The sequence below is a fragment of the Gastrolobium bilobum genome, unplaced genomic scaffold (assembly GCF_033153095.1).
Source record: "Gastrolobium bilobum isolate Gb01-03AN ecotype WA unplaced genomic scaffold, APGP_CSIRO_Gbil_v1 utg8825, whole genome shotgun sequence".
NCBI lineage: Eukaryota > Viridiplantae > Streptophyta > Magnoliopsida > Fabales > Fabaceae > Gastrolobium > Gastrolobium bilobum.
Genome location: NW_026899710.1, coordinates 78088 through 89053, shown reverse-complemented (window position 1 = coordinate 89053; position 10966 = coordinate 78088).

Below are 10966 nucleotides of genomic sequence, written 5' to 3'. Positions count from 1 at the left end.
CCCAACTGTAGGTGCAGATGGCAAGGTCTGCAGATTCGCAGCCTGCCCAGTATTGCTATTACAATTGTTGGCATAATGCCCAACCTTTCCACATCTAAAACAAGTCACCTGATTAACAGTACAAGGCCCTTGATGAAACCTCTTACACTTATCACAACGAGGAGCAGAATTTCTCTCATTATTCCCACTTCTCTGACCACCACCCTTTTTAAACTGACCTGGGGGCTGTCTTACCTGCAACCCCCTACCTCTATTATTGTTTTGATGGTAGCCACCTCTGTTATTATTGCCGGGAGGAGCATATGTCCTCAAAGAACCAGATTTTGGATATCTATTATAAACACTTTCAACCCGTTTACACTGGGTCACAAAATCTGCAAAGTTGCTCACAGCAGTATTAGACATCCTCTTTGCAATTTTCTCATTCAAACCCCTCTGAAATTTAGCAGAAAGAAACTCAGGGGTAGGCATCACACCCCCATAATTGGCAAATTTCACCAAATCATTAAACTTTGCCACATAAGCATCAATAGTCATGGTACCATGTACCAACTTTTCAAACTCACCCTGTTTAGCTTCCCTGACATCCCTGGGAAAGTATTCCTCATGAAACAGTCTCTCAAATAAAGCCCAAGTCATCTCTTCCCCTTGAATAAGGAAAGGCTGAGATGCAGTGTACCACCACTCGTGGGCATCTCCCTCAAGCATATAAACAGAATACAACAATCTCTGGGGGTCCTGACACTCCATAACTTGGAAGATTTTATCCATACCTCTCAACCAAGTAGTCACTACCTTTGGGTCCCTTGACCCCTGAAATGATGGCGGCTTAAGCTTTCTAAAAGAGATGAGCCTCTGCTTATTATTACCAGCCAACACTTGCCCAGCAATCCCAGAAGATTGAGCAGCAACAGAAGGATCCACAGAAGGCTCTGGGATATAAGTAGGATCAGTAGTGTGGTGACTAGCCTCACCAGACTGACGACTATCACCACTCCCCTCTTGCTGAGGAGTAACAGATGGCGTACGGGTAGCAGTCTTCGTAGCCGTATATGAAGGAGAATCATCCCTCCTATGTCAAGCCATGTCTTCTCTCATCTCATTCATGAAGGTATACATCATATCCTAATTATTTTTCATCAGGGTCTCGGTCATAGTCCTATTGGCAGCAGTCTCTTCCTGCAGTGCATTCAGGACTGCAGTAATAGGATCTGGTGCTGCTAAATGACCTGCACCTCTAGCTCCACGGCGACCCCGTGCCCTGCTCATGATATTTGTACATGTAACACAAAGGAATGAGCTGATCAGACCCACACTGAGGAATCACATATACATTAATCATAAATAGTTCACAGATAGCTATGCAACACAAGATACAATACTACTTTATCAGAGTTCCCTTGCAAAACTGCTCTGATACCATAAAATGTAATAGCCCGTTGTACACAGGTATTGTTAACATTAATTATGATATTAAGCGCAGTTACAATCACAGCAGTTCATTTATAAAAATGCGAATAAACTTTTTCCGATTATTACGCGAACATTTAAAACATAAAAAGGCGTAATAATTAAAAGATGTGACCGTAACCGTAAACTCTTGCGGAAGACTTATTTAAACTATTTTTATAACTCACATTACTTATTATAAGTTACTAAGGAGTTCCCATAAACTCACTTAGCCAATTTCCAAACTTTACGTTTTTACCAATTCGGACATGTTTCACTCTAAATTTTTCTGCGACCAAACTGATCACAACCAAAATCTTGTCTCAGATTATATCTTTGTCTCACTTAATTCCATTTTCAACAAGCTATCATATGCTCAATTCGGAGCTCATTAGCTCCGGTTATCGCCGTTTGAAGTTGGATCAGCAAATAGCCAAACAACCCCAAAAACAGCTCCAAACCACTCACCTTGCTCGATTTACTGCACTCAGTCCATTCAACCATTTTCTCTCAAATTTTTATCCTACATACTAGACATCTCAAACTTCATTTTGATATATCAAACGCTTAATTTGACTGAGAAACGAAGCGGGAATTAATTTCCCAAAACCGGTCCAGAATCTAACTCAGGTGCAGGGGCACATGAGCAGTCCGTGTTTTATCTATTTTTTTCAGGCCGAAGATCAACCCAGAATTTCCTCAAATTTTGACACTAGGTAGAGCACATCTCAACCTTAAAAATGGCGTATGGTACATCCCTATTGGACCTCTATGGAGGGAGATATGCTCTCCCGAAGTTCTCTTAAAATCTGTCAATTCTACAGAAAATTCGCCAAAGTTTCCTTTGTTTTTCCAATAACCCCAAGTTTTAAACGATCATTTAAACCTCAAATGTACCTAATAAACACATGATAATACAGTAATAATCCAATGGATGGCGCACACAAGGACCAACAACGCCGTGGGGCACTTACAACCCAATCCAGTTTATAGTCATTAGGCATATAGTTCATATTAATCATTCTTAAGTAGTTGCAATCAGTAACACCTTTTTCATGCATATTTTCATCATACATGTAATCATACCCTAAAATAGGCCTAAGGCCCTTCCATCATAAATAGTCAAGCATCAAATATGATTACAATATTGCTTTACACTTTACAAATTGAAACTTAAACTTCAACTTACATTCTTCCAATATTACAACTTAAATTCAAATGACAACATAACCAAATACATAACTACTAGACTTAGGCAAAATAGCATGAACAAATATGCTAATGAAGCTCATACAACATACATATGAGATGTTCATGCCCTAAGTCTAGCCTAGGCCACACGGCCATCAAAAAGAAAAATATGAAGCCTCATCTGCTCACTCTGCGGGCCTCTTGCCCCCTGCTCCGGCTCCACTGCTACCTCCTGAAATAAATGCCCCTAGACGGGGTGAGATATACGAATATATCTCAGTAACCAAGAGGTTCTGGAGAAAACTCCATCCAATGGTTCACTTCGATGCATATCAATAGAATAAAACAACCACTTGAAAAATGGGATATAGCAAGGGATTTAGAGAAATGGGGAATATAAAGAAACAAACTACGATGATACAGGATGGTAACCCCAATTCCACGTACGCCCTGGGCATATATAAGCCTATGGGTATCATCCAAGGTGTGTTCACAGAAACCACAACCATGATGCCCAAACCAACGAAAACGCCAAAGACATTCCTAGTGTGCTCCTCCGGATCACACACCAAGACACGCAGTCAACAGGAACTCCCTCCTGGAGACCTATCCAGCGGAAGTCCGAAAATGCCCGAAGGCTAATAAAACTGTCTACTGGCCAGAGACTCGGTACCGCAGTACCCATAGCAATAATGCATGCATGCTCATGTGTTCTATACTATTCATACACACTTCCTACCGTTGCCATCAACTGGCAAGGTGGAACAGAAAAGGGGAACAGCCCCAGTACCAAGAGGTTACCTTAAGTAATTTCCTCACTAGCTCCGCAGCAGCTTAACCCACAACTTGGTACACAGCGGAATGCCTACACAGAGGACATTCCCAATCTCTTATAATTCAAACAATACATGCTAATTTACAATTATACATGCCTTGAACTAAATACATACCTCAATCCACTTGGTCCAAGACCAAGGGTAACTCCCAGATTCACGTTTCGGGATTCAAGTCAACGTACGACAACCTATACAATTACGTACATCCATCAGTACGCGTCAAATATCATCAAAACGCAAAATCACAAAAATCCTTCCTATCCTCCCTTGATGGTTCGGCCAATGAAGTGTAATTTTGAGATTTATTTGTCTAAATTTTCTTTCTCATTTTGTTACGTCTAATAAGGTTGTCAATAGGCCAGTTCAAGTGTCGGTTCGTCATTTTCGCGTCGGATTACATCAGAATGCGAAAACCGCAAAATCCCCCCTTTTTCCCTTGGAGGTTCGGCCATATAGGTGTTAATTGGGGATTTGTTTTTCTAAATTTTCTTTCTTATTTTATAACACTCCCTTAGGTTGTTTAGAGGCTAGTTCAATCGTCGTTTTTCCGTTTTACGACATTTACGCATCGTTTTGCGAAATATTTCACTATGGGCTCATTTAGGTCCCTAAACACAATTCACTTTTCCCATTGATTCAAACACTTGCCAATCACAACATAACCCATCTAAGCATCATATAACTATACAAATCATCATCCAAATCATTTTTCACATCAATTTCCTCAATTTTTCCTCAAAGGTTCGAGTTTTACCCTAAGGCATTCCAAAGGATTTCTTTCTATTTTCAACTATTCCTCAACTCAACCAATCACATTATATCATCATTCTATCATACAACAACTCATTATCAACATCACAACACATTTCTCCAAAATTCCTTGTCATGACCATCAAATTATTCTAAATTAAAAACCATCACATTTCACCTAAAATTTTCATTGCATTTCTAGCATTAATACATCATTCTAAGGCATTATCATCTAATAGACATTTTCCATTTGAGCTCTCTAACACAACACATCACAAAATCCCTCTTTTAGGGTTCATACACATAAATCACAAATCAACCATTGAAATGTTAAAATAACTCACCCAAATGCAAGGCAAATGACTCCTCCTAAGTATACTCCACCATTGGAGCATTTGAAAACTCCATGAACACCCAACCTTCAATGTGAGTCGCGGCCTTTGAGGGGGAGGATCTCAAAATCCTCTCACTTTCATGGCTCAACAAGGCCACCAATGGCTATGGAAGACAATTTCCAACAAATTTCTAGTTAAACTTTGTTGGATTTGGTTAGGATTTGAGTGATTAAAGGGAAGAAGAAAATTTTTGCATGGAGAGGAGGGAGGGGGCTGATGGCTCGGGTTTTAGGGAGAAGAGGGAGTGAGGAGATGATGAATAGTGGAGAGGATGAGGTGGCTTAAGTGACTTTCAAGTGGGGTGGGTCCCACGCCACCTCACGCGATTCAAAACGCGTCAAAACTTTCACTAAAGGTCCGTAAATTCAAAGCCTATTCAGAAACTCTAATTTTTAACATTAACTATTCCACTTTAATTAGGCTTGATCAGATGAATTCAGAGTCCTCCATCCGTTCGGAGAAAACCCTGTTTTAAGCTATCGCGCGCGCCGTTGGCACGTTTCCCCAAAATGACTTACTTTCATCAAATTTCATCAACAATCATATTTCCTAACTCATTAGACCATTTGAAACTCATATTTGAAACCTAGAGCTCAAAATTCCACTGGCACGTTTTACGGTGCAATCGTAAGCGGTATTTTTACCCGCGAAAAACACTATTCACTGATTTTTCTTAAACTTGCCTATCCACTCAATTTTTCGTTCTGAACCCATTTCCAGGGTTATTTTTACCATATGAGACCTTCTACTCAATTTTTATCTGCCTAGGGTTGCGTGTTGGCTAATTACCGTTTTGCCCTTTCTTTGTATTTTGGCCTAATCTTTAGGATTTTCACTAATCCATCACTTGATTACACACTTAATGGCTTAAATACTTCATTTAAAATTGTGAGGTGTTATAAGGAGCCAGAAAAAGAAATTGAAAAACTTGTTGAAGTGGAGAAGCCAGTTGAAAAGAAGAAGTTTGAGCTGAGTCCTGAATATGTGAGAGCCATAGCACCTTATCCTGACAGATTCAAGAAGGAGGATCAGAAGCAACATTATGGAAGGTTTCTTGATATATTCAAGAAATTGCATATCAATATCCCTTTTGCTGAAGCCTTGACTAGCATGTCAAATTATGCCAAGTTCATGAAGGATTTGTTGTCAAGAAAGCACAAGTTGCAAGAATGCCAAACGGTGACACTCACTGAGGAGTGTAGTGCTATTATTACAAAGAAGTTACCGCCTAAGCGTCATGATCCAGGGAGCTTAAATATTTCTGTTGAAATTGGTAACACAAAATTTGGCAGAGCATTTTGTGATCTAGAGGCTAGCATTAATTTGATGCCCCTTTCTATTTGTAATTCCTTGGGGATCACCGAGTTGAAGCCTACTTTAGCATCTCTTCAACTTGCTGATAAGTCTTTGAGGAAGCCTAGTGGTATTATTGAAGATGTTCTTGTGAAGGTGGACAAGTTCATCTTCCCTGCTGATTTTGTGGTGTTGGACATGGAAGGGGGAGCTGAAATGCCTCTTTTGCTGGGTAGACCTTTCTTAGCTACATCTCGTGCACTGATTGATGTTGAAAGTGGGAAGCTCGAGCTAAAAATGAATGATGAAATCGTTACTATTCACGTCTTCGATTCTCTAAAACAGTCTTCTCACAAAGACGATTGTTTTAGTTTTGAAGTCGTAAAGAAAGAAAAAGATGTAGCGGTTGAGGTTCCTGAAAAGCAGATGATTACAAGGAAGATGAAACCTCAAAAGTGGAATTGAAGGATCTTCCTCAAACTCTAAAAGATGATGTCAAAGAGGTGAAGACGTCTCAAAGGAGGCGTAATCCGATACTGAAGAAGGTACTAAGAAAGGAAGTGGTGAAACTCTTTGATACGAGTTGGAAGAGACACCGGGAGCTGAAGTTTGACAAGAGACACCGAGACTCTATCTCTCGGAAAAATCAAAGCTTGAAAGAGTTCTTAACATGACTTCATGGTTTGGAACAAATCTGGGAAAGGTGGTCTCATACACCAAAGCATCCAGCACCACTAGATCCTCCATTTGCTGAGTCATCCCACGCTGCTGAGGGGGATGACATGGAGGGTTGAGTATATCTCCTTGCTGACGGAGATTTAGTGTATATTAGTTTATTATTCTTTTTAGTATTTTGTTGTTTTAAGTTTGTATATTTCCCCAACATTCTGATGCTTATTCGTGCGCATTATAGTTTATCCTATATGCCACATTTTGTTCCATGGTGCAGGTTTATCATCCATCTTTTGGTTTGACTATTGCTGGGGACAACAATTCTTTAAATCTGGGAATGGTGGGCTTTTGGAAAGCACCTTGGAACTGCACTTCTTATCAGGGGAGATATCCTAAACTCTTTTGTTGTTTTTATTTTAGTTAGTATTTTGTGTGCTCTTTATTTAAAAAAAATAAAAAAAACAAAATTGGAAAATGTTTTCTGAGCAAGTCCCAGGTTTAGATATGCTTCCCCTAGTTAACTTGACTGATTCATCATAGAAAACATATTTTGTATGAACTTCTGGCATGATATTGTATAGGCATGAGTAGTCATGATTGCTCGTTTGTCTGAATTTTGTGCTTGAATGATTAATGATGCCTGATGTTTCTTTTGGAAGTCTAGCTTGACATCATAGCTGGTGAGGTTTTGTGCTTAAACACTTATTTTATTCTGAGATACCTCACTGTGATGCATGCATTGATTGAAATGATTAAGGCAATTTTATTCTGTTAGCCATGGCCAGATAGCCCACCTGTTTGATTTCTCCACTGTTAACCGCTTTGAGCCTGAGCCTTTTTGTTCATAATTCCTGCTGATTGCTTAGCCATATTCCTATTGTCTTACCTTTGTTGAGATTGAAATACTTGACAAGAAAATAAAATCGATTGGGGTAAGCTCCACTGAAGCTAAGTAATATGACAAAAAGAAAAGAAGAAATATAAAATATTTCTTTGAAAAAAAAAGTTTGAAAGGGTCTATAGCAATGTTAAAAAAAAAGGTGGAAAATAAAAAGGGATGGACCCCTAATCTTAAAGAATATTGGAGCTGAAAATTTGTTTGAGATTTGATTGTTTTCAAGAATATATCAGTATTTCAATCTCAACTCACAATTTTAGCTACTTCCCATAAATTCCTACCCTTAAGCCCGACCAAATTATATCCATGAGAAGTCCTTTTGATCAATTGTGCATGTGTTAATGTTCCTCATCTTTAGGAACTTGAGAATATGATCAAGCTTATGGTAGTGTTATTGCTGTGATGGATTGAGTGATTGTTACTCCCCCAAACACTTGAGTTCTGAGCGTTATATGTTTATCTTGGTGAGGGGTGTTCAAGCTAGATTCTGACATTTTCATGAGAATAAAAGGCATTGCTAGGAGTTCTTTGCATTGATTCAGTTATGCTTAGCATAAAGAACTATTGATTGTCTGTGTGATGTTGTGTTGGAATAATTGAATATTTTCTGGATTGAGTCTTGTACATTGCTGGGGACAGCAACGTTTAAATCTGGGAATGATTTGATGTGCCTCTGGCAGGTGTAGTTTTCTAAGTTAAAATTGATAAGATTGAGTCATAAAAGAGAAAATTAAATACATATTTGCTTATTATATTGATTCTTTCTACGTCAATGATATTTCTCACCTATTTATTGTGTTTATACAGGTAAAAGAAGTGAAAATTACAAAATTATAAAAAGCCTGTTGACGCGATTCCACGAGGGTATTTTTGGAAGAAGAAAAAGAGGCTTATAAATAGGAGACTTTGCACAGAAATTAGGTTAAAAGGTGAAGAAATTCGAAATTTGAAAAAAAAAAAAGGAAAGGATTTGGCGCTGATCGTGCGGGTGCCATGAATGCAGTCCTTGAATTGTGGAGTCACGGATTTGGCGCTGCTCGTGCGGGCGTCATGAATGCAATCCTTGAATTGTGGAATTATGATGAAAAACGGAAAATTAATCAGAATAAATTCAGGAATTATGACCGGATCGCGGATTTGGCGCTGATAGCGTGGGCGTCATAAATGCTGTCCTTGAATTGTGGAATTATGATTAAAATGAAAAATTAATGAAATTAAATTCAAAGATTATAACCTGATTGACCAGTTGCCTATTTAAAGGGTGGTCCGCCACCATTCCAAGACATTGGAGACAATTCAGAATTTCAATCCATTCAGATTTCTTCTAGTTTTTCTTCTTCGTCTTTTCTAGTTTATGTTTTATTTTTCGAGATCAGTCATGACTATGGTTGGCTAGATCTCTTTTTATTGTTGCTAGGGTCACAAACCCATGTGAACCTTTTGTTTATTTATGGATTGGTTTACTTTTCGCTCTTTAATTTAATTGATTTATGCCTACTCTGTGCGTATTGCTTATCATTTATATTAAATCTGATCAGTTTAGTATTGAATGATAATCTGAGGGTTAGAACCCTAGATAGGAATATTGGGGTTTTGGTCCAGAAAGGGGGTAGGATAATAATTAACATGCGTGCTAGGAATAGACGCATTTTTTATTACAAACGTTTAATTTATCTGTGTAATGCTTGATCTCAATTGAAACATTGCAAGGAATTGGGGTTTTAATTGTGATTAAAGGGCTATATTTGCTAGGAATTGGGGTTTAGCTAATAATTGTTTGGATGATAAATTATTTGGTTGTTTATTTTAATAGAGCATTGTGAATCAATCCGTAGTAAAAAGAGAGGATTATAGGGCGAGTGTACTTACCTGCAATATCTCTCATATTTTTATCCAAATTATTTTGCATCATTCTCTTATCTTAAAATCCAAAAATATGTCTTTGTCTTTGATTTCTATTGTTCTTCAAATCACTTGAGTTTTATATCTTGAAAGGAAGTTTATAAGATATTCGCTCACAATCCCTGTGGAGACGATAACTTACTTATCACTTTATTACTTGAATGATCGGTACACTTGCCGGTGAGCATCATTTAGCTTCCGCATTTATTCAATTAATGGACTTAGTAATTAAAGTCTTTAAATGGCTTAGGTCAGTTATATATAAATGAAAGTCCCTTAGGTGAATTGTATGGAAGTTGTACGGATTAAAAACCCTATTGTGCAGCATAGCAGAGCTGATATGGCCTCTATCTAGGGAGTAATCAAATGAGTATTCGATTACTTCCCGGCAGGAATGGATTTTAGCTACTGTCAAAGAAGTATCTGAATACTTGGAAAAGTATTTGATTACTTCTCTGTAACAGCCCGTTGTAGACCGGTATTTTTAACATTAATTATGATATTAAGCGCAGTTACAATCATAGCAATTCATTTATAAAAATTGGAGTAAATTTTTTCCGTTTATTACGCGAGCATTTAAAACAATAATAAAGCGTAATAAATAAAAGTTGTGACCGTAACTGTAAAAGCTTTGCGGAATAATTATTTAAACTATATATATATCATAAAATACTTCCCTCAAATCACTAAGGGGTTCCCATAAACCCACTTAGCTAAAATCTCACTTTTACGTTTTCTACCAATCCAAACATGGTTCAGTCTTTTAATTTCTGCGGACAAACCGTATTCTATAATCCTCTCATCTTTTAGTATGTTATTTTGGACTTAATTACCTTTCTAAGAAGCTATAACACGAGTCATAAAGTTCTCGTTTGCTCCGGATATCGCCGTTTGAAATTGGACAAGCAAATCAGCCAGCCAACCTCAAACCGGCTCCAAACAGCCTTCACTCAATCAATTATTCTGGAAAATACACTAAACCAATTGCTCTCAAATTTTGGTACAGTAAAATAGACACACCTCAAGCTTCAATTTAACATATCATACACCTAATTTGACCAAGAAACGAAGCGGGAATAAATTTCCCAAACTCGCACCAGAAAAGCCACAAGTGCAGTGGCCATATGAGCAGTCTGTGCTCACTTCCTTTTACAGGCCGACGTGCAACCTAGAATGTTCTCAAATTTTAAGAAAAGATAGAGGACATCACAAGATTTAAAACGGCGTATGACACGTCCTTATCGGACCTCTTTGGAGGTAGATATGCTCTCCCAAAATTCGCCTAAATTCTGCCAATTTCTAGAAATTTCGCCAGAGTTTCCTCTGTTTTTTCCAATAAATACCGTATTTGCAAATGTGTTCTCTAACCTCAAATTTTACCTAATAATCATGGGTGGCACACAAGGACCAGCAATGCCTTGGTGCTCTTACAACCTAATAAACCCTTGGTTTACCATGTTTTTAGGCTTAATTATGATTGATAGATGTTATGAATTGCATGGAAATTAGGGTTTTATGCTGTAAAGTTACAGTAATTGTAAATCTTGCTAAAAGAAGACAATATATTAAGAAACAGATTC